The sequence below is a fragment of the Ambystoma mexicanum genome, chromosome 11 (genome assembly GCF_040938575.1).
Source record: "Ambystoma mexicanum isolate Mex_15411 chromosome 11, UKY_AmexF1_1, whole genome shotgun sequence".
Classification (NCBI taxonomy): domain Eukaryota; kingdom Metazoa; phylum Chordata; class Amphibia; order Caudata; family Ambystomatidae; genus Ambystoma; species Ambystoma mexicanum.
The window spans coordinates 1096854588-1096880188 of record NC_090934.1 but is presented as its reverse complement, the minus strand read 5'-3'; the positions used below and the strand labels follow the sequence as shown (position 1 = coordinate 1096880188).

The following is a 25601-nucleotide window of genomic DNA, read 5'->3' as shown; positions in this document are numbered from 1 at the left end:
GGCGTTCTGTGCTGCTTTATCGAGGCGGGCTATCTTCTCCTTCAGTCTGCTTTCTATTTGCGCCCTCTTTTTACTGGCACCTTCCCTGATCAGGAACCCCTGCCATTTTGCCTTTCCCGCCTCACACAGTCGTCCTTGGTATCTCTCATGTATTAGTTTGAAGTATTCCCTTATTTCCTCCTCCATCTCAGTTCGGAAGACTGGATCCTTCCACAGTGACTCATTTCCACTTTGATCCCTTGTGTGGGAGACCTGCCCAGTCGAAGTCTATTGTGACCATATGATCGGACCACATGATCGGCAAGATCTCCGAGCGTGTTGCCACAGGCCACCCGTGATATACAAATAGTCGATCCTGGTGAAGGTTCCATGGGATGACAAATAGGTGTACCCTTTTTCGTGCAGGTGGATGCTCTGCCACGCATCTCTTAGCCCATAGACATCTAGCATCTCCATGACCCCGGCCCTCCCCCACCCCTCCCTGCTCTTCCCTCCTCATCTATTGAGTCTTGTGTTTCGGGATTACCCACCTGCCTGTTAAGTGTGTCTGCCCAGAGGTTGAAATCCCCACCCAAGATTACATGTCCAGAGTACTCTAACATTATTTTAGGGAGCGTTTTCTGCAGAAATCAGTATTGCCCCATATTAGGGGAGTATGCAGTCACCAGCTCTACCTTCCACATCTGCCCACACCTTGGTCACCTCCAAATTCAGACCCCTTCTGACCAGAATCCCCACTCCCGCCTTTCTCGGGGGGGGGGGGGGGGGGCTGAGCCCCATTGTTCCACACCCAACCTTGGACCCAGGATCCTGCGTTCCTCCCTATGTGCTTATTTAGTTTCTTGCAGAAACGTCACGTCAGGTCTCGCTCTTCGAAACTCCCTGGCCACTAGGGACCTTTTCGTGGGTGAGTTCAATCCCTTGACGTTTAGTGTTCCCACTCTGAGGAGGCATCCCTTTTTGAGGGCCTATGTCAACCGCCATTTCTTCCTTAGTGTATCTGCTGAGCCTGTATGGAGCCCAGTGGCCAAACCCCCTGATTCAGTGCACACGTCGCCTTTCGTAGTTTGCTCGAAGATCCCGCTCCCACCCCTACCCCCCCTTCCCTTACCTCTACCCTCACAGGTGCCCGAAACTGCCAGGTTAACATCACCAGGCTGAGTTTGGACCACCAACGGGAACCGGCAACCCCTTGGTCCTGTCTTCAAACAACCTTGTTAACATTGAGCACCCTCTGTCCCCTCATCCCCCACAACCCCCAACAAAAACCAATCACAGAGATCAACAAGTCCCCAACATTTCTCCCACTGGTCACGTCCCCTTTGCTGCTAGATCGCCCGGGTCACTAACGTCCGGGATTCTCACGATTCCCCATTTCTGACCATCTAGAATCTCAAACCTGTTTAGCCCAAAGTTACCGTAACAACTTTAGGTCCGGGCGTTAACATGGTGTATGTGCAGCCGCATTTCCTTGGAACCAATGAGTCTCTCCGGAGCGCCCTAAGGCCTGGGGTATACCCATGCACTCCGGCACATGCACGTCTCCCCTTGCCTTCTCTGTGTATCTCTTCCTTTTCAAATAGTTCAACCCTCCACGGTACGGTGAACCAGCCAGTGGACTGTGTTTTCTTGTATGCAGTGTTCGAACCACAGTCCCTGTGGCGGGCACATGCCCCTATATCGCAGGCCCACACAACAGGGGGCTGTCGGGGTAGGGGGGGTAGACAGTTTCTCCCTCCCTAGGGTGTATTTGCAGTCGCTTCAGTTGTTAACTGCACCAAAAGTCTGCAATGGGTCGCACGCCCCAAGACTGGGGGCCCAAACGTGGTTATTAGACTGTGCTCTCTTACCATACACCTTGTGTTGGCACCTATGCAATATCTTCTGCACTCCCCGTTCAATTCTACCACTGTGTGATTGACTTTGAAGCCCTCAGTGCAGCCAATCCTCCGGTGGTGCGATTCCTCCTTGGCCTCGGAGTCAGTTCTAGTACCACTTTCAGTTCAGATGCCCTGTATTGGGGGCCCACACCACAAGGAAGCAGCCACATTGAGGGGGGGGTGGGCAGGATTTCTCACTTCCGAACACTCCATCACGTCTTGGCCCGCTTGTCTCGTGAGCACCGGTATCAATACGGCTGGGCTCGTGGTGTGCGTACGTACTTGTGCTAGGAGCCCTCCCCACACGGGGGCGGCTGAGAAAATGGGCGGGTAGCCCGGCTCCAATATTCACCAGCAGGTTCTATCCCCTTGCGCACAGGACCTCCCACGGTTGAACTTCTCTTCGGAAACTTCTTCCTTGCAGCATAACTCTTGTGGCTCCTTTTGTTTCGTAGTTGGAGTTCTGTGCGCTTCAGGAATCCTTTGTCCATTGTCTGGAAGGAATCCTTTGCCCAATACTGGGGGCCCAACCCTTCCACTAATCTGCCCCGAGCGTGTCTGGATCACTGGGACTCCTTGTACTTCTTGGCAGGTTGTATAGGGGGCACTTTTCTGCTCAGGCCGGTTCGTGGTCAGTGGGGCCGCTGATCCTGTGCTCCCTCTAGAGTCCACTAGGGGCTGGTTATTTGTGAGTGAGTAGTTTCACAATGATTGTAATCTGTTTTTGGCCTGCTTTATGCACTCTTTGCTGTGTGGTGTGAGTGGTTATTTCAAATTATTTTTTCCCCTAATTTTATTATTTATTTACTTAATCATTTATGTATTTATATTTTTTTGGTGAGCACTGTGTGCTAATCTGGTGTCTGCCTAGTGTTTGTTTTGGCTTCTGAACCCGTTTTTCTGTGCTGGGCTGCATCCAAAAGGTGCAGTCTGTGGGGTGTAGTCCTTTGTTTGCGTCTGGCCTTTTCCCAGTCCCACCCTGCCCCCACCCCCACCCGCACACCTCCCCTGATTGGTACATTCACTTGGCCATAACTGACCTTCCCAGGGCAGCCCCTGCGCTAAGGACCCCAAGGCAAAGGGCGGCACCTACATTGGTGGCTCCAAGAGGTGTCAGCAGGTGTCAGCAGGTGTCAGCAGGTGTCAGCAGGTGAAGCCAATGAAGCCAGCAGTCAACAGACGCAACAAACTAAGTTTGGCATGGGTGGGGTATAGAGCAATTACTCTACTCCAGAAAGCCCCTGGCACTCTACCTTACCTTTTACCGTAGACTTACACCATGTATACTTGGAGATTTGTGACCACCAGCTTAAATCTATTCATGGCTGGACTGTAAATGTTGCATTGCATTACACACTAACTTACTTGCCAATGTTGGCTAGTCCCACACCCAGAGAGAACTGTGAAGATTGGCCTGCGTCGCATCTAGATAGAAATGTGAATGTTGGCATGCTCCACACTTAGATGGATTCGTGATCACTAGCCTGCCTCACATCTAGATAGGATATTGAAGATTAGCAAGTACCACACTCAGTTGGAATAGTGAATGATAGAAAGCATCACACCTAGACAGATTTGTAAGGACAGCAATGCCAATTAACCGATCCACTAACAATTTCACCCCTCTGCATACACCTCTCAAACTCTAACCAAACACAACAATCTGCACAAACTTCACTAAGCTGCAACAACAAAACAAACCACACATAGACTCGCACAACAACACACGACGACTACCGACCGTAAAATACCACAAGAGCCCAGTCAACGGACACACCGGGCTGAGGCTGCTAACAGCACATCACTGCTCTCTTGCACATCTCTTCGCTCTTGCACTTTTCCAGTTTATTCCCACTAACTCACCCCCCCCCCCCTTTTCAGAGCCTCCAGAGCGCCAGGGGACCACTCCAGTGGTGATAGTGCGCGCCGCAAATGTCCTTTAACATTAACATAACCTTAATCCAGAACTGTGAATGATAGCATCTCCCACACTTAGTCAGAATTGTAAATGGCTAACCTTTGCTGCAGTCCTGGTGGCACCATGTCTGGCTACTGATCTTGGGGAAAACCCTTGTTGGTGCTTTGCACAATGTAGTCGTTGAGTCGTTAGAACAACCATTCTCTGTGTCTTGGTGCCCTAACATGTGGAGTCTTCGGAAATGTTCTAGGACCATCCAGTGGAATGACCAACTCAAATTTGGGCTATTGCGATTGATGCGTTGCCATTCTGCGCTTTGACTCTGAACTTCAGGGGTCTTCAGCTTGTGCTGTATGTAGCCTTCCTGCAAAACTTCAGCATCCCAGCTTCCAAGGGTTCCGAGATGTAAGGCTTTCTTCGACTGCTGGAACGCCTGCTGTTGCTCTGCATCGGTGACCACGGAAACCGGCTTTCCTGCATCTGGTTGAGTGCCTAAAGGAGGCCTGAGTCAGTGTTTGATGCATTCACCCACAGGAACAGATTGCACCAGCTCCTGGACCCGACTAGAACTTCGAATGGATTGTGTCCTCCAACGTATTCCACATCTTTGACATGCAATGTCCACAGCTGTGTACTTCAGAAACCTTTTCGGCAGAGGGCGTCCTGCGTTGATGGCGTCGGGTCGTTGTCCCTCGAAGGCCTCCGTCGAGGGTGACGTGACTGGATGTTATAAATAGGGCGCCCGTGGCCTCAGTTCACGTTTGCGGAAAAAAGTTTGCTTCAGAGAATCGGCGCGCGTCTTTGTGAATATGTCTTCGTCAACCCCTCCGACTCCGCGGTCTGGCTTCAAGACTTGTCGGGACTGCAAGTCGAAAATGTCGTTTACCGACAGGATATCGATGTCTAAGCTTTGTCTTCGTTCTAGCCCTCGGCGGCGTTGTCAATGCTGAAGCAGTCGGCGTTCTCAATACTTTTGGGGCTTTTTTTGCCCGAAATTTACCGTTGGAGATCCCTGATACTGTGGAACCTCTTAGGAAGGCTACTTCTAAGTCTGTGAGGCCTGTGGTGGACTCCAGACCATCTTCTGTCATGAGGCAGAGCTTTTACATGCCTCTGGATGACATATATGAGGAGGAGAAAAGCTCAGACTTTGATATGGACCCTGTTGAGCCTGATGTGGCTACTGTCTTTTCTGGAGACAGTCAATTGGAAGAGTTGAGGCAAACTCTTCATGATGCCAGTGGGTTGGACACTTCTCCGGAAGTGGAATTTGGCAGGCCTGAGTCTGGGGCTCATGCAGAGTCGTCCTACAGGCGGCTCATGTCTAGGGTCACAGAGTATCTGGGCTGGTCCAGTCCTCCTGAAGTTTTTTTGCAAGATGATTTAACAGACATACATTTTATATCAAGGTCTGTCCTCTGACCCGGGGTTACCTTTTTATCTGACTTTACAAAAAAGGATGGCGGCTGCTTGGCAGTCACCAGAATCTCTTCCGGCTGTTAAATTGTTGACCAAAAAATACCACCCTTCCGGTAGCGACCCCAGTTACCTTTCGTCTCGCTCCACTCCTGAGAGTTTGGTGGTTCAGGCAGCTATAGGCACCTTGAGGCAGGTGGCGTACCCTACCATACCTCCTGATGGGGACGACAAACGCTTTGATGGTTGGGCACGCAAGGTGTTTTCTGTGGGGAATATGGCGTTTAAGTCTGCCAACTCCACTTGTGCCTTGGCAAGGTTTTCACACACTCTGTGGAACAGTTTCTCTTGCGGTTGAGCATATTCCCGAGGGGGAAGATGGGTTCCTTGCTCTCATACAAGATGGCAAGGATGCCATGTGTGAATCCCTTCAGTTGGGTTTGGACACGGCCGACGGTGTTAGTCAGACCCTGGCTGCTAGCACCGTTATACGTAGATTTGTGTGGTTGCGTCTGGTTTTGCTCCTGATGTGCAAGCCTGTCTTTTGAACATGCCCTTTGATGGTGCATATTTGTTTGGCAACGAGGCTGACGAGAGCCATGAGAGGTTGCAGACCTAAAAAGCTGCGGCAAAATCTTTAAGCACAGTCGTGCGCCAACCTCCGCCTTTTCGTCCTGGGGAACAGCAGTGGAGGGGAGGTTCTTTTCGTTACTATCCCTCTTTTGGTAGAACGAGAGGAGCTGCCAGTCAAACGGGTCAGCGTAAAAGTACCCGTGGTGGTCTGGGAAATGGAGGTGCCAAATCTGCTCAGGCAGCTGCTGCAACGGCTCAAACAGTCATGAGGCCATGGTTCGCCGTTTGGGGGCAGACTGTCTCAGCATCTCGAAGAGTGGCGAGCCATTACTTTGGATGCGTGGGTTCTGGATACAATTTCCCATGGCTACTGCCTTCCCTTCTTAAATCGGCCTCATGACAATCCACTGGGGAATCTCTTTGAAGCGTCCGGATCCACTCCTTGTGCAGGAGATCTTGTCCCTGCTAGAGAAAGGCGCTATAGAACTGGTGCCTGTAGCGGAGAGGAAAAGGAGATGGTATTACCCTTATTTTTTTGATCCCAAAGAAAGATTGGGGATTTAGACCCATCCTGGACTTGCGTTGGTTGAACAAACTTCTCAGGAAGGACAAGTTCAAGATGGTCACTCTTTCTCAAGTCCTCCAGGCCATTCAACTTCAGAATTGGTTGTTGTCTCTGGATCTACAGGATGCTTACTTTCATGTGCCGATTCATCCCATGCACAGAAAGTACCTGAGGTTTGCGGCTAGTGACTTGCCCTTTCAGTTTCGGGTCCTGCCATTCGGGTTGACCTCCGTCCGAGGGTCTTCACCAAGTTAATGGTGGTGGTGGCAGCGTATCTCAGGCGTGGGGGGGAGGGAGGGGGATCATGTCTGCCCCTACCTGGACGACTGGCTGATCGTGCGCGCTCTTCCGAGCAAGCATTGGCTCACCTCAGTCTCAGCTGCCGCTCCCTCCACAAGCTGGGCTTCTCTCTCAATTTCAAGAAGTCTCATCTGACACCTTCCCAACAGCTCCAGTATATCGGGGCTGTGTTGGAAATGTCCTTGGGAGTGTTCCGCCTCCCAAGGTGAGGGCTCATCACATTGTGCAAATGGTGGATGGCATACTGCATTTGTCTGGTGCCAGAGGCCAGGCTGAGGATGAGAGGCCTGCAATGGGTCCTTAGGATACAGTGCTCGCAGTTCAGATTCCACTCTCCGTCTCCAAGGATCCTATGTGGTGGGCCAACGAAGGGAACTTGATGAAGGGGAACCGTTTTGGTAACCATGGCCGGAGGTGACTGTAATGACGAATGCTTCCCTCACAGGATGGGGCGCTCATGCCGACGACTTGCCCGCCAGCGGTCGTTGGTCTCCGTCAGAGTCCAAACTCCACATCAACCTGTTAAAGCTGAGGGTCATCAGGCTAGCTGTGATGTCTTTTCTGCCGTCTGTGTGGGGAACGAGTGTCCTGATCAGTGACGGACAACACAGTGGCCATGCATTACCTCAACAAAAAAAGGGGGGGTAGAGGGGTCACTCCCGTTGTGCAGAGAGGTAGTGCAGCTCTGGTTCTGGGCCATCCAGCAGGGAATTTCGCTCTCGTCAGTTCATCTGGCCGGAGATGAAAATGCAGAGGCGGACGCTCTGAGCAGGCAGAGCACTCTGTCTCTCACGAGTGGGAGTTGGCTTAGGAAGTCCTTCTGGAGATCATCGCCCTTTGGGAAACCCCACAAGTGGATCTCTTCGCCACCAGTGCCAATCGGAAGTGCAACAGATTCTGCTCAAAGGAATTTCCTCAGAGAGGAGCCTTAGGATGCATTTGTAGTGGATTGGTCATTTCCACTTGTGTACGCGTTTCCTACAGTCCCTGTCATTCCTCCAGTGTTACGAAGGTTCAGATCCCACATGATCCTCAATGCTCCTGATTGTGCCAGGAGAGCGTGGTACCTGGACCTTCTAGCAATGTCCATCTCACCTCCACGCCGTCTTCTACCGAGAGGATCTGTTCTCCATCCAGAGGTCAGGACTCTCAACCTTCACGCTTGGTATCTAAAAGGTTGAGATATAAGGAGTGGAACCTCCCGGATGATGTGCTGGAGGTGTTGCTTTCGGCCAGAAGGCCAGCAACAAAAAATCCCTGTACTGTTGGCATAAGTTTTGCTTCGGGTGCAGAGGACAGAATGTTGATCCTTTTCAGTGTTCCATTTTTATGGTTTTGTCTTTCTTACTTTCTTTAGCCCACGGGGGCCTTCAAGTTGGTACCATTAAGGGTTACCTGGCGATGCTGTCTATATTTAAGCGCTCGTCTGAAGAATGTTCTTACTTTAAGATTCCTTTGATTTCTCAATTTCTTAAAGGACTGACTAATGTGTCACCACTGTCCCCTTTCCAGGTGCCGGTTTAGGATTTGAATTTGGTTTTGAAATTTCAGATGGCCGAGCTACTAATCTAAGCTAAGATCTAGAGGTTTGGCCACATTTTAGGGACATTGTCTACATTTCTGTGCTTTGATTGCTTGGGTTTCGAATTGGTCTGAAAACGTTGGTGTTTTTCTGGGCAAATGTAGGCGCTCCTTGGAGAAATGGGACTGCATGTTACATCATGGGCACGTTGCCCAGCAGAAGTCACTAAGCACGTTTTCTCACATTTTTTTCCTGTTTAAAAAAACCTCAGCAATATATATTTCAATTTCCCTCCCCCGAAGGACTTTCATGTTTAGAAGAATGAAAAAGTTGAAAATGCTGGGGAATATAGGTGCATGAGAGGGCCCTTGGATAAAAGACTGTAGAATTTTCAATGGGGACAACCAAGTGGAATCTGCCCGGCATGGCTTGACGACATTCTCCACTAAGGGGTCCACACACCTTGTGTACTGTAAGTCCCATGTAAATGACTTGATTGACATCGGAGGTGAAGAGTTCTGGTTAAGATGTGTTTTGTGGCAGAGTTTATCATTAACCGTGGCAGTACGAAAGTATGTAATGTGATGGAAGCTAAATGAATGTTCAATGGATAATGCACAGGTTGATGACCGTGATCGGTTATGTTAAATTGGTTGAGTGCTTGCTTGAATGTTTGCATTAATGTGTTTGAATGTTTACGTACTTAATGATTTTATGATTTAATGTTATGGGTTTAATAGATAGTATTAATCCTATTTTAGGGCCCGAATTTGATTTTGATTTGTACAAAACCTATTGTATATATGTGAAAATAATTGATTAGAATGGAATTGGAATTAAAGTATTGTGTATATTTTACTGATTTGTGTGTAAAGTTAAACTGTATAACTGGCACACTAAATATCTGACAATACAGGTGTGTAGGGAAGACGCACATTTCCTAGAGAACAACTTGGACCCAATAATCCATAACATAAAGGAAGATGCCAAACATTGGCCTACGCTACCAATAACGTTAGGGTCAACTTGCTGGCTCTCCCTAGATTGTTGCATGTTTTACAGAACACTACGGTGAAAATACCTAGGTCACGGTTCTCGGAGATTGAGGCTCTCATTAGGGGAATCCTATGGAGCAACAGGAACCCAATGAAAATGCTTATGAGATCAGTGTTTGGCTAGGGTGGTAGTACTACCTGACATTAATAAATCCTATCTGGCGGCCCAACTACTAGTTGCTGGCGAATGGTGGTTTGGAGATAGGAACCTCTCCTTCACCATATTGGAGCTGGCATATATGGCTGGGAAAGACCCCATCCTGGACTCCCATATATCTGCATCGGTTCACCTGCCTTCCCAGGGCAAAGTGTGATGAAGGGAAGAGGTCACAAGGAGCATGGAATGGAAAGGGACGATTACCAGTCAACGTCCAATATGGGATAACCCAGGTGTTAGAGAAGTAAGCAAATTAGGGAATCGACAGGGAAAGGAGTAGGAGATGTGATGGAGGACAGTAGGTTGCTAACGTATTAGGCTCTGAGACAAACGTGAACTGTCACAAGAAGACTTAGATGTGTATACGACTGGCTCATTTAATAGGGGCCCAATTTGATCCCTCCCCCGGCCCAATTGAAAGAGAAATGGGTGTATTGGAGAGCGAGGAATGGGTGGAGACAATGGTGGCAGCAGGGGAGGTGAACATTTTCTCCAGAATGAGATTGATACACTATAAAATCCTGCATATAGGGTCTGTTATGCGAGAGAAGGATTGCATATGATGGGGAGATCAGAAAATTATACATTTCTGAAGTGCAGAGTAGAGGCGGGTACCTACTTTCAACTGATCTGGGAGTGTCTGAAAGCTTTGGTACTGTGGGAAAGGGTTCTACGCAAACCTACGAGGACAGTGGGCCACACAGTTCCCAAGGATCCCAAAATGTTGGGTGGTTGAGGGAAGAGGAGAATGATTTTAGTTTGCGAAACATAATACATTATTTATTTTTTTTAAAGGCCATGCCTTTGCTTTCTATGCTCTCTCTCGACTAGCCAAGAGCTCTTTCTCTTCTGTTCATATGAGCACGGGTTACTACAACTGATTGCCATCTAGCAAAATTGCCCTAGAAACATTTTGTATTCCAATGTGTATCGTTCAGTAACTTTGGAAGTCTTGATAATTTATTCTAGGCAAGTAGGAAATGGTGAGCTGTGTGAATATGTAGATTTGAGGTGGAGTAGCTTAAATTTTGTTCCTATTTGCTGTATTACACCTTTTAAACTATTTTGAATATATGATCAGTATTGTGCACAAAGTTCTTTTTAGAATTAATTGACTTACAAACTACACAGGTTGTCAAACATTCAAGCCAACACTGAAGAGGTAAACCTCCACCCCCACCCCTTCACTTGCTTGGTGAATGGATGCATGCATCGCCAGTTCAGAGTTTACAATGGTAAATTATGATTTGATTGTCCACTGTTAAGGTAAACTGCTGCTGTTCCTTTCAGATGTAGAGATGAGTTTTAAAGCAGAATCCTCGTTTGTGCCAAGGAAGCTGTTCTGGAAGGTCATCAGTATGGGGAAGAAAGGATGAGCATATGCGTTTTATTGAAAGTTGAATTCTTTGGCGTAAGGACTTCCCCTGTGCTTGGATCTGTGAGTAGTTCTCCTTTCCCATTCTCTCATGTTTCTAGTTCTGTTTCTCTCCAGTTCTGGTTTAGTCAATCAAGGGGTATCTTATCTTTAACCAGTTTTTATGGTTGGATGAAAAAAGCTCTTCATATTCCCAATAAATTATAAAAGGTCATGACCAATAATAAACCTTTTCCTGCCTTTTGGTGTGAGCATGCCGAGCATCTTTCACTTCCATGTCTACCCACGCTGAGGCTATGCCTTACAGCACCTGGGAAGTCAAGGTAGAATATGGGAGACACAGTGACAGAGGGAGGTTTAAAGAAGTATGAATGTTACACAAACTGAAGGAAAAAACAACATATCGATTTGTCAGATTTCACTTGTATATAGTATCCTTGCAGGGACCCTCTTGTTCAGTAGTGGAATGTTAAGAGGTAGTTGTAAAGTGGTGGTTTCCATTTGCCTGCTTTTTTATAGAACCTATTCAAAATATATTCCCCACTTATTTCTTTTAAACTATTTATACTAATATGAGTATGCAAATAATCTGCAGTTGCATTAAAAAAATATATATATACAGGGATGGAAATTGGGTTTGTTGACCAGGAGCAATAAGCAGCTCCTGGGTATCGGGCATAACCAGTTGTCCAGGAACCTACTCTGCAAAACCAGGAGTTAGTACACAATGTGCAGCAAATCTAACTTTGTGCAAGATGCAAATTCTAACGTTTTGTCCATTTCATGTGATCCAATATGCTCTAAATGTCCCAGAAGTGTTCTTTATCATCCTGTATATACAACCCCAAACTTACATAGTTAATATGACATGGCTAGGTTTGTATGGCACCACTTGCCCCAGGTGTCCAAAGTAGCTCATGGTAGCTGTTTGTTTCAAAAATAATTCCTTTTAATTCATTCAAAAGTGTGCATCACATATAAGATAAAAAAAATACATCTTGATAAAATGCAGACCATATATTGCACAAAAACTCACCCAATCGGGTGGATGTCGCCACGCGTTCTGCACATCTCAATTAGATTCATATCTCAGTCTCAGACTATCAGCATGTGTTTCAATGTTGTGGAAGTTGATTGCTACTGTATCACTTAGCTTGTTTTCCTCCAGACCAATGTTTCATTCATTTTGGCTTACAAGAAACATTAACCATATAACATAACTTCCCCCTCCCCACCAGAGGTTTTATTTCGCTCCTCCCGTTCCTTGTTCAATAGGGTTCATAAAATATCCAGTATTCTTAACTTGTGTGGACACCATTGTGCCATGTAGATAGGACAGAACTGGGCCCCATTTCTTCTTGAATCTCCCTTGGTCTCCTTGAATTTTGTATGTTATCAAGCGCCACTAAGTTCCATGTTTTATACAACCAGTCCTGTTGTTTTTTTGGGGGGGGTGGGAGTTGTTTCCAATTTTGTGCAATCACTAGCCATGCTGCTATCAGCAGGGTAATCCTGCCCCACTTTTGCGACTTATTTGGTGACTTTGCTTTCAGGTCCCACATGCCGCACCACCAGAAATTGTCCCCCAGTTGGTCGAGGCCCTGGAATATTTCCCTCATTTGTTTCCTAACCTCTCCCCAGAATTCTTGTAGCCTTGGACAGTTTCTCCAGATATGCTGCCAATCCCCTAGAGTTTTGCATCCTCTCCAGCATTGATCGTACATCTTTTGGATTCTTTCCGGAGTATAGTGCCATTGCAACATTACTTTTATCCACATTTCCCTGAGTTGGACCGATCTTGTTAATTTGGGAATGATATCCCACAGGTGTTGCCATTGGTTTCCATGAATGGGCTCCCCTGTTACCTCCCATTTCCTCATGTAATTCCACTGAACGTGCCCTTCTTGGTCATTCAAGTGTTTGTATAGATTAGATACCAACTTTTTTGATCCCTTGTTAGTTGTGATACATCGTTCAAAGGGCATTGTCTTGTGGTTGCAGCTTTTATCGGTGGGGTGCTTAGCCATTGTTTCAGTTGGTTACATTTGAATGTCTTTCCCCTAGCCCAATGGCTTGGGCGCAGTGTTCTTAGACTTTGCCCTTGATACAAGTCCCTTAATAGGTTTGATATATTTAACACTAAAAAATGCTGTGCTACGTATTCCTCATATTTGATATCCAGCTTCAGCTGCTTTTGGAAACCTTTTTCGGCAGAGGGCGCTGTGCGTCGATGCAGTCGACTCGATGGCCCTCGAAGACCACTGTTTCGAGGGTGATGTCATTGAAGGTCTGTATAGCACGCGCAGTGCCTGTCTGCTTCAGTTCCGTTTTTCTGAGTAAGCTCACGCTTTGAGAGAACTAGGCGTGCTTCTATTGTTTATTTGCAAAAATGTCTTCATCTTCGACACTTACTACCCCGAAGACCGGGTTTAAGAAGTGTCAGGACTGCGGTTCTAAAATGTCGATACTCTACCCACATCGAGTATGCTTGTGGTCTCTCCGAATGGAACACAAGACCATGGCCTGCTCGAAATGCAGGTCGATGACCGGAAAAGCTCTGAAGGAGCGAAAGGGAAAATCGGCGGTAGGTAGAAACCCCAAGAAATCCCCATAGACTACCCCGTCGAAGAAACCTTTTTCTTCAAACGATGCAAGAGGTGACACTCCTCGATGGAAGAAGACGCAAAGGTCCAGGTCAGCTCCCACCACTCCGCATCAAGGAATCGAAGAAATGGCACCACAGGTCGAAATCGACTTCAGTAAAAATATGAACTACTCCTTGAGCGCAGTGTTCAACATTTTTGAAGCCTTCGATGCCCATCCTAGATAAGATTTAGACTCCTTTACCTAGAAAGGATTATTTAAAATCCCTAACCTCGATTTATGAGGAAAATAAACCATTGGATAACAATGTGCCATTTGGGCTACAATATGGTATAGTCCAGGCTAAAAATCTTTGACAACCTGCAAACAGCCAGTGGAGTGGACCCTTCACCAGAGCTAGAATTTGGTAAACTTGAATCTGGTGAACATGCAGCTGCATCATAGAGACAGTTGATGTCTAAGGTTGTAGATTACTTGGGATCGAGAAGACCTCCCCTACGAGCAGGATGATCTACAGACATCCTTGATAAGGGGCCGCAAATGGATCCTATTTTACTTTCTATATTGCACTTCAAAAAAAGGGTGTCTGCCAAATAGGAGACGCCACAGTCTAGTTCGGTAGTTATCAAAAACTTCACAAGAAATTGCTGCCCATCTAGTAGTGACCCTAACTACTTGTCAAAACACCCCACCCCAGAAAGTCTGGTGTTGCAGGCAGCTACGACAACCTCAAAGCAGGCAGCCTACCCAACTGTCCCTCCAGATGGGGATGACAAAGAGAGTAGATGCATGGGCAAGGAAAGTATTTTCTGCAGGGAGCATGGCTTTTTAAATTGGCCAACTCGACATGTGCCTAAGCTAAGTTTTCAGTCACTCTATGGGACTGTATTTCCATGGCGGCTGAGACCCGTTTTGTGGCTATTGTTAGAGACCGTAAAGAAGCCATGTGCGAGTCTCTTCAGCTGGGTCTGGATTCTGCTGACGGCATCAGCAGAGCCATGGCAACAAGCACCGCAATGAGCAGATCTGCGTGGTTGAAGTCTGGAATTGCGCAGTATGTGCAATCCAGACTCCTTAAAGTGCCTTTTGACGGGTCTCACCTTTTTGGCAGCAAGACCGACGAAAGCCTTGAAGTTGCAGACCTCGAAGGCGACAGCCAAATATTTAGGTGCTGCTATTAGGCAGCCTCTGCCCTTTCGCCCCAGTGGACAGCCTTGGAGGAGGGGTAGATCTTTTCGCTACTGCTCAGTTGGATGAGCGAGGAGGAGGGCTGGTCAAAGAGGCCAAAGAAGAGTCCCTCGGAATGGATGAGGGAGAGGTGCTAAGCCCACTCAAGCAGGGGCATCCTTACCAATCTCCACTGCTTCAGCTGCCTCAAAACCTCTGAGGTCTGGAGTCATGAAACACCAGTGGGAGGCAGACTGCCTCAGCATCTGAAGGAACAGCGAGACATTACTTCGGATGCTTGGCATTGGAAACCATAGCCCAAGGTTACTGCCTTCCCTTCAGAGACCTCAGAACCATCCACCGGGGAGCCATTCTTTGAGGGTTCCATCTGCTCCTTGTGCAGGAAATGTTGACCCTGTTAGAGAAGGTGCTATAGAACCAGTTCCTGTAGCGGAGAGGAACAAAGGATGGTACTCTCCCATATTTACTAATACCAATGAAGGACAGAGGACTGAGACCCATCTTGGACTTACTTGAACAAGTTCCTCAGGGAAGGACAAGTTGAAGATGGCCACACTTCTCAGTTCCTTCAGGCCCTCCAACTCCAGGATTTGATGGTGTCATTGGACCTTCACGATGCTTTATTTTCGTGTCAATCCATTTCAAGCACAAAGTATCTGAAGTCCGCCACTGGCGGTTCTCATCAGTTTCGAGTTCTGCCTTTCGGGCTGACCTCCGCCCCAAGGGTTTTCACCAAACTGATTGCGGTGGTGGCAACGAGTCTCGGGAGAGGGGGGATTCAAGTCTACCCCGACCTGGACGATTGGTTGATCAGGGCGCATTCTCCCGAACAAGCACTGGATCATCTCAACGCCACCTGCCACTCTCTTCAAAGACTGGGCTCCTCCCTCAATTGCAAGAAGTCGCACATGAAACCGTCTCAAAAGCACCAATTCCTCAGGCTGTACTGGATACATCTTTGGGGATGAGCTCGCCACCCAAGGTGAGGGCTCAAAACATTTTGCAGATGGTCTCCCAAGTTTCAGAGTGCCCTGCATCTTCCGGCCTTTGACTTTTTGAGGTTGCTCTGCCTATTGGCATCCTGCATTTTTCTGGTGCCAAAGGCTCACCTGAGTGTCAAATCCCTTCAGTGGTCTCTCGGAACTCAATGGTCTCAATTCTCAGGCAACATGTCGGACCTACTTCAGGTTCCAAGCAGTGTCGCACAGAATCTCCTGTGGTGGGCCTGCGAGGATAACATTCTGAAAGGAGAACCATTTTGGCAACCATGGCCGCAGGTAACAGTAGTTACAGACACCTCAAAGGGAGTGGAGCCCACACCAACAATCTGACAATCGTTGGTCTCCATTGGAGTCCAAACTACACATCAATCTTTTGGAGCAGAGGGCAGTCAGACTTGTACTGAAGGCTTTTTTACCATCTGTACGGGGAAAGAATGTCATGATAATGACTGACAACGCAGTGGCCATGTACTACCTCAACAAGAGAGGTGGTGTAGGGTCACTACCTCTGTGCAGAGAGGCAATGCAGCTTTGGTACTGGGCAATTCAAGAAGGAATTTCCCCATCACCAGTTCTTAGCCGGAAAGGAGAACACAGCGGCAGACGCTCTTGAGCAGGCAGAGCACAGTCTCCCACGAGTGGGGAACTAGCTCAGGAAGTCCTTCAAGAGATCTTCACCCTTTGGGGAAACACTCGTGGATCTGGTTGCGACCAGTGTCAACCGGAAGTGCGAAATGTATTGCTCCATGGAATTTCCTCCAAGAGAAGCTCTAGGAGACGTGCACGTGGTGAACTGGGAGTTTCCACTCCTGTATGCGTTTTCTCCAGTATCGGTATTCCTCATATGATCAGGGGGTTGAGAAAGTTTGAGAAACTCATTATTCTAGTTGCCCCGGATTGGGCCTGGAGGATGTGGTACCCAGACCTTCTAGACATGTCCATCTGCCCACCAATATGTCTTCCACAAAGAGAGGACATTCTCTCACAAGAGGAGAGTCAGGTTCTCCATACAGAGGTCAAGACTCTGAGCCTTCAGACATGGTTTCTGAGAGGCTGAGATAAAAGGATTGGGACCTCCCGGATAACTTAATGGAGATATTGCTTTCGGCCAGAAGGACAGCAACTAAGTCCTTGTGCCGTTGGAACAAATTCTGCAGCTGGTGCAAGGACAAGAATATAGACCCTTTACTATGCAAAATACCAGAGGTGTTTTTTACTGTACCTAGCCAATCTGGGGAGCCAGGTTGGGACAATTAAAGGCTATTTGGCAGCGCTATCCATCTTTAAGCGCTCGTCTGAGGAATCTTCATATTTTAAGATCCCACTGGTAACACAATTTCTGAAGGAACTCGCCAATGTGCGACTCCCCCCATCTCCTTTCCAGGTTCCAGTTTGGGATCTTAAAATGGTGTTAGAATGTCTTGTGTGCACCATTTGAACCTCTACCTGAGGGTTAAGCCTTCATTTATGCCTAGGATCATTTTAGATTTTTATGTAGGACAGAATATTGTTTTAACCACTTTTTACCCTCCACCTTATTTGGCAAGGAGGAAGAGAACTCTAAGCGTCTACATCTCTAGATTGTCTAAAATTTGTGTAGATGATCAGCATTTTATAGGCTATACAGTTCACACACTGGGACCGGCTGTGACAAAGCATACCTTATCCAAATGGATCATTCTGGCAACTTCAGAATGCTACAGGCTGGCGGGCAAAGATCCTCCAGAAGGCTTGAGTTCACATTCCACAAAGGGCATGGGCTCTGCAAACAGGTGTTCCTATCAAAAACATTTGTGAGGCAGCTAGGTTGTCTACTATACACACGTTCACAAAGCATTACTGCCTTGATTCTTCCCCCAGTCAGGATGGATGCTTTGGAAAAGCTGTCCTCCATTCAGTTCATGGTAACCATTGAGAACATTCTTACTCCCTCCACCAAAACAAACACTGCTTTGGGATTCTATCAAAGATGAGGATTACGTGGGAGGACACAATCCATGCGAAGAATAAGTTAGTTCCCCTGGTAACGTTCTTTCAACTGGCTGTTCCTCCCAGCCTACCCCACAGTTGAATTTCCCATGCTATGATAGCTTTCGCTCCTTCAAAGCCTAGTACGGGTAATGCGGGTAGTTCTACAAAAAGAAAAAAAACAGAAATTACGCCAACAGGTGCTGTGCGTGCTATAGGGAGGATGGCTGCGGCAGAATAAATGGGAAGTGATGAAGCCCTAGACAAACGGAAGGCTAACAACCCAAGTTGGCTTAATCTATATGTCTGCCACCTCCCTGGCATATGCTCCTGGCTTTACCCCCAATGGCCTGTCCATCCTATTCTCAATGGCCTGCAATGATCTTGTACCGGAGTTCACTTCCCCTGCAACTCTTGTTCTCTTCCTGGCGCCTGCTTTCTGCGCCCCCTCGATGCTCCACCCCAAGCTTGTACTTGCTTCCTTCCCTCCCAGGCTCACCATGTTTTGGTTTTTGGTTTACCTCCCTGTAGGATTGATAGAGGAGCAGACTCCAGGGTTATTCAAAAACCTAAACCAATTTTATTTTTTTTAAACTCTAGTGCAGGGTTACTTCACCCCCTTCAATTCAGAAGATCTGCTCTGGGTCAAGTAGAATCTGCAAGCCGCATTCTCTGTAGCTACTTAACGTAACTACATGCCCTGTAAACTGTGCCCATGTAACTACCCTGCGCACTGTCTATACACAATGCACTCGCCATGTTATCCTGGCGCTGTGACCATCAACACTACTCACGGTACCCGGCAGTACTGATAACTACCGATACGGCCGGCGACCTCACATTTATTGTGCATAGCTCCTTACGGACTAACCGCAAACGCCTCTAAATATTTCCAGCACGCCAGGTATGGCTAATCCCTTGCCATCATATGATTCATGTAAAAAGTATATTATATCCACTTGCTGCAAAACCACTTATACTTGTGACTAATGACTTCTACAGAGTCATCGCCAACCACCCTCTTCATCTATCAGCAGCTTTATAAACTCTTGATCTGGAAATGCTATTCCTCGACAAATTGCACCTTGCTTACACAGAGGCAATGAAATGAACCACCATACTACCAAACTGTATTTGCATACTTTGAAATAGCCTATTGCAAACTGTCTCGCTGCATATTGAATCCGTCTACTCATGCTTGAATTGCCTTCCCACATTCATCAACTAACCTTACTCACATTAGTGCTGTATCTCGAACCAGCCTACCTTGTTATAACTGTTGTTCTGCATTTTTGAATTGGCCCATTCCACCCTAGTGTCACAGATTCTCGAACTAGTCTACTCCATATAACTGCTTTTCTCTTGCTTTTTGTACTAGCCCACTCCGCTTCTGGGATGTAGCCTCTCTTCTATTAGCCTATTCTGTTTAAACTGCTTTCCTCGATTTTTGGATAAGCTTACCCCACCAGAGTATCACAGCACCTTAATCTGCTTTACTTACCACGTTAACTGTCCCCGGTACATTGAATCTGCTGATTCCACTGTAGTGCTTTCTCTGCCTGCTCTGGCACTCTGTACACCCATTAACGGTACTTTGGTACCTGTAGCCCTGAGCGTATTATCCAATCCGCTTACTGTTCCCTTGTTATTATACATACGCCGAGACTGCTTTTGTTCATGTGAGTCCCAGCTCCCTCAACTGACTTGCATGCACTGTTGGACTGTGTGCCCTACTAATTCATGCATGCCTCAATTGTATTTATTGCTCAAAGAGCTCTCAATATATGCCCTATGCTTTTGTGCGTTTAGATATATTCTATGACCAAGTGCTGCACCTACATGTCAATAGCTTACTAAAGTGCAATACCCTAGACGCATCGAGTATCTAACCCATGCGCCTTACTATTTACCGACAAATATGCAATCCTAGGTTAAAACACACACCGACACGAGATGACCTTACAATTAACCTTATTCCTAGGCTTCCTTAGTGCCCTTAACTACTCAACCCTATTTAATTTTACTTTTGGGATGTGTAGCTTCCACCCAAATAACATGCACTCCCATCCTCAACCAGGATTACCTAGCATTACATTCTAAAACTGTGTCTCACGTTCTAAAGATCGAAGCATATACTACAATACACCCAGATCTCACTACCACTTGGCACTTAGCACCTAGATGCTCCCCTGCAAATATCGCAACAGCACCATGCCCTACTCTATTGAGAAATTCTAGACTTGGCTCTAGATCGGTATGACTCCAGAGCTTAAGACCCACAATTAATAATACAACTACTACTGCAAAAAACCCTGCTATTGTAAAACCTATCAAATTTGTCAACAATTGTAAAACACAAATACCCTCACCTAGGATTACTACTAAAACTATTAAAGTAGGGCTCATCAATGCCAGATCCCTTCAAGCACACAACCTGAACATAGTGGACATCCTGACCCTCCAGGACCTCGATGTCATTGCTATCACTGAAACTTGGCTAAATCCCATCTCGGGTCCTTCCTTAGCATTAGCCTTACCAGACAGTTACACCATCCTATGTTCCGACAGAGAGGCCAACTGTGCCAAAGTCGGCGGAATCGTGTTCATCTATAAAAGTGTTACAGCTAAGAATGATCAACAAACATTATTTACCATTTGCTGAACTACTCTGTTAAACTATGTAGATCTGCCACATCCACTATTACTTTGGATCTGATTTACCGACCTCCCGGTAATACCACCACTTTCGAAGACGATATATCACAGCTTTTGTCCACCAATACGAAATGTAATTCTCAAGTTATAATCCTAGGAGATTTTAACTTGGGCCTCAACGACACTAAAGGGTCTGTCCTTAAGGACACCATCTCTGAGCTTTGGTTCACACATCGCATAACCAGCCCGACTCATAATAAAGGTTGTACGCTTGACTGGCTAGTGGACCTTAACTGCATTATCAAGGTATTGGCCAACACACCGTGTATGGACTGACATCACCTGATCACATTCACCATTGACCAGGTATCACCCATCACATCACTCACACAAGCCCCAGCCTTGATGACAAGAAGTAAACAAAACTTGCTACCACTACTACGCCCAATCGCTCATCCTACTACCTCCTATTCAGACCCTTCCAATCTACTGAATCTATACAATGCAACTATCCTCATATTAACAAATGGTTCACGCCACATCTAAGGACTCTTAGGAAAGAGAAACGTACAGCGGAAACTGTTTGTTTTGTTCTGATGGGGAATTTTTCCAAAGACATCTTCATTTCGGCCTCACTGAACTATAAAATGGCCGTTGTTCAGGCAAAGAAAAGATGATTTAAATGACCGTATAGTTAAAGCTAACTCCAGTACTATGCAATTGTTCAATATTCTGAAAGAACTTGAATCTCCTGCTCTCATACCTGATTCATGTACGAAGGACACCCTATGGTGCACTAACATACAGAACTCTCCACAAGATAAAATGACCTTGCTACTAAATAAAATATCCACCAAAAAAAACCTAATTGACAATGCTGTATCACAGGACTTGCCATCAGCCCCCACACCCAATATGCCACAATTCAATTTCAAACCTCCATCAACTAAAGAAGTAGAGATGATCATACTTGAACTCGAACCCGAACCCTCCAACCCAAGGGCGATGTCTGCCCGGCTACGCTTATTAAGTAAGCTGCCGCTGTACTCACTCCTTTCATCACCACATTCATTAATGCAACATTTGACACTAGTATTGGATCCACTAACTTGAAAGATGCATGGTTACTCCCATTATTTAAAAAACATACTCTGGACCCCAACAACCCATCTACAGACCCATTACCACCGTTCCTTTCCTGTTAAAAATTCTGGATCGTGCAGCATACCTCCAGATTCAGCAGTATCTAGAAACCAACAACCTGCTGGGACTAAGACAGTCGGGCTTTAGGCCTAGACATGGGACTGAAATGGCACTTATTGACCTAAAGACGCACATTCAGATACTAAAAGATGAAGGGAAATCTGCCCTACTCCTCGACTTATCAGCGGCATTTGACTTGGTGAACCATGAAATTCTATGTAAACATTTGTCATCTGCCGCTCACTTCTCTGACCAAGCTAACTCCTGGATTAAATCTTTCCTTGGCAACAGATCTATGAGGGTCTTTGCACCGTCCACATCAGCCGCACCTACGCCAGTTTCCTGTGGAGTCCCGCAAGGTTCCTGAGTCCTCCAACTCTCTACAACGTATTCACCAAGCCGTTATTTGATATACTCGGCTATCTGGGTGTCGCGTATACGAACTATGCAGACGACACCCAGATACTCATACCCAGTGACTACGTTGTAGACAGCATAAGACTGAATGAAATCTATAGCACCATTCAATTATGGATGACCAAGCATAGTTTGTCTAAATGATGACAAAACCGAACTACTCCTACTTGGCTCTCCAACTAAATTGAATAAATTGGGATCCTCATTCAAAGCCTCCAATATTGATGGCAATAGTATTAAAGTAGCTAATAATGTGAAAACATTAGGTATCTACATTGACTCTGCACGATCACTCACAAGACAAACCAATGCCCTAGCCTCAGCCAAAGCATATACTTGTAAGCTCATCACAGCTTGCCGTCCTTGCCTAACTACAACTAACTGCATATCAGTAGCAAGAACTCTAGTATTATCCAAGCTAGACTATTGTAATACGCTCTACTTAGGAACTTCCCAATACAATATCAATAAAATGCAAGTCATACAAAATAATGCAGTTAGATCAGCATGTAACATTCCAAGGAAACACCATATTACTGAAATAAGTCAGAATTTAAATTGGCTTAATATCAAGCCAAGCATAGAATAGACCTCAAATTGCTCTCACTAACCCAGAAGTGCCTCTATAACAAGGCGCCCATATAACTGACACTTTTTCACGACCTACATCATCGCGACCGAGTAGAGCAGCGCAATCGCACTGTCGTCATACCATGGTTTAACCAACAACGGATGGGCGGAGTCAGCTTCCCAGTCCTTGCAACGAAAAAATGGAATGCGCTTCCTATTCCCATAAGAGCAGAACCCCCCCCCCCCCACCCCTTCTCGCTCTTCTGCAACAAGGTTAAAGTTTGGCTCCTGGATCAGGACCATAACCTACCCACTTCATAAAATATGCTCTTTAACACGTAGGACCCCTTACTACTGCCATTACTGTATATATGCCATTAAATTGTATATTGTATGCCACTGTCTGTATATCTGACTTTCTTTCTGTATCACCATACCACTTACTGCTACGGTCATCATTTGTAGCGTTATCATTTGTACATACATGTCTGTAAACTGTAAGACTGTAAAATATGTAAGTTCAGCGCCCAGATGCCCCAGGGTTTTGGATGCACTATACAAATAAATAAATTCAAATACAAATATATATATACACCATTTATGACTTCACCCTCGAGACTCAGGTCCTCGAGGGACATGGAGTCGAATGCATCGACGCACATCGCTCTCTGCCAAAATCTTTTTCCAAAGCAGCTGAAACTGGATATCGGATGTAAAAGTTGAGGAATACGTGGGAGGAACATCCAGTCGAAAGAACGTTACCATGGTTAAGTAACTTGTTCTTATTCACATGAACATTTAGCTTAGTTGGGTACTGACAACTTGAAGGTGAAGCCCCCCCTTCACCCCTCATGAAATTACTTGAATTTTTGCTGTATTTTGTTAAAAGCGCACCAGCGCCTCGTATCCCTCTACCTCTCTTCTGTGTTCTCTCCCCGCCATGTGTCCTACCCTGTCCCTTGATTGGCTCATAGGATCAAATTAATAATGTAGCCCTAGGGCAGCCCTCTACCTGTAGCAGCCCTGTGGCAAAGGTCAACTCCATACTGTCTGCATGGGGAAGCAGTCACCCGCTAAAATCAAATGAGCCTATAGTAGCAACTAGCCCCAATGGATCAATGACACTTATAACCAAACTGACCCACTGTACCCCATCACCTAGCTCGTTCACCATACTGAGCTCAAGGGAAAGGACCAGCGGCACTCCCACCAGAGCCTGTGTACAGTATCAAACCCTACCGTTCCCTCCAACAGCGATCCCACCCCCACTGCAACCGCATTCAACGAGGTGGTTGCAATGGCATAATTCCACTTTCCAACTAGCAGCACCAACCGGCTGCAGTACCCAGACACATCAAACAAAGGACAGATTGCCATCATCCAGCACCAACGGATAAGGTAGGCCAATTTGTCACACAATCGTACTAGTACCAATTACCACTTTTGCATTCTCACCACCATACAACACTACCAGCAGATTGTGTGCACCAACCACTCACCCATCACCCACAACAGGGAATCCACTGTAAAGACAAATTATTTTAAAACCGATTGTATTGTGAAATTCAGGCCTCTCCCCCACAGGACTCTCTAATCTAGGTGCTATATTACTGCCTGCCTTTCTGTGAAAACTAGGCCCTTCTCCCATTATCTAGGTGTACTCCACCCATCCTCCATGGCTGACTTTCCAAACCTGACAGATACGACAACCAGGACCACGTATTGGCCCCAACTCCCCTGCCACCCCACCCAGCTCTAGTCTTCCGTACTAGCGCCTTCTTTCATTAACCCCCCCACCCCCCTACGTGCCACTTCTCCCCACCATCTCCAACCTCTGAACTCAACCACCCAAACACACTAACCTCCCTTGCTCTCACCACCCAACCCCCTCTAACGCTATGTTCAGAGGAGCACTGTGGCATGTTGAATACCTCCCGCCCACCCCGTCCCCACCTCTTATTCCCTGAGCTTCCACTGACATCAATATCCCCCCCCCCCCCTCCGACACCCTACGCAATTTCCAACTCACAAGCCAGCGGAGCTCTCAGGCACTCGAAACATTAGCCACCCACTTCTCCTACGCCCCCGGGCTTCCACTGAGATCAGTCACCTAACCCCATTCCTGCACCCGACACAATTTCCAACTCACAAGCCAGAGGAGCTTTCTGCCACTCCAAACCAAATGAGCCACCCACCACTATCCCCCTGCCGCAACTGCAGCATTGGTGGGGTCTGGCAAGAACACCCTCACCCCCCAGACATGTCCCCCTCCCATCCTCCCCACCCTGCCAAAGCTCAATCTACCCCAGAGCTACCATTCACCCACTCATCTAGAGCTCCACTTTGCACCATCCTCGCCACCCAACAGCCAATATGCATCCCATCATCCCCTCCTCCTCAATCCCACACATCCTCACCAGAAGCGCCACTCCTCCACTATCCCAAATTCTGACAACACAGCCCCTCTCAACCTATGCACCTCCCCGAACTCCACACAGCTCGCCCAATCCCTTGCCTCATCTGCAGAACACTCTAGCCCTTGCCTACTCCTCCTCTATTCCTCCACAGACCTCCCTCCCACCCCAACCCCTTTCCCGTCTCTCAAAGTAGCTTGTCTTGCCCTATCTGAAACCATTGCTTCATCCCTTTCCTCCTCTGGCCACCCTGACTCCCCTTGCAGCCGAACGCACAATACACCTGAAGGGTGACAGGCCCTCTCGCTCGAATCTCCATACCTCGCCACTACTTCATGAGTCCAACCTACCATTCTTTCCCAACCCTGCCGTAAGGACCACCCCACCTACCACTCCCTGTCTGCACCTCTTGATACACGACCTCTCCCCACTTCATCCAGACACAAGCCACTCTCAACAACTCACCTAACCCCACGCACCACACATGCACCACTCGCCCCCTCCCGATCCATCCCACAAGTGCCCACCATGACCCGCCTACTCTTCCTGCTCCCCATCAACCTAGACCCCCCACCCCCCACTTCAAAGAACACCTATGTCCCAAACCCCTGCTACCACCGCCCGGCCAGCCTCAGCCACCCTGACTGTTCTGACCACACCTTACATGCAACGAAGAACATCTTGCCTATCTGCCTCTCAATCCACTCGAGCCATCCCTGCCATGAGCGTTGGGCTATTTCACCAGGCGTGGCTGTTTTCCGGTCTCCTTTTCAATGCCTGCTCCGTGGCAAGAAACTGACGGAGCATGTTTGACCTCCTA

The 25601-nt window shown here is 47.1% G+C and overlaps 1 protein-coding gene across 6 annotated transcripts in view; it reads left to right on the top strand.

Moving 5' to 3' along the window:
• RNF111 (ring finger protein 111) overlaps positions 1 to 25601 on the top strand; it is a 768201-nt gene that overhangs the window by 29265 nt on the left and 713335 nt on the right. For 5 of the 6 annotated variants that reach the window (XM_069624380.1, XM_069624379.1, XM_069624378.1 and 2 more), the window contains one exon: positions 10677 to 10824. The exons of the other annotated variant lie outside the window; for it this stretch is intronic. The gene's annotated coding sequence lies outside the window, so the exon portion shown is untranslated. The remainder of the gene's footprint in view (positions 1 to 10676; positions 10825 to 25601) is intronic. 6 annotated transcript variants of the gene reach the window in all.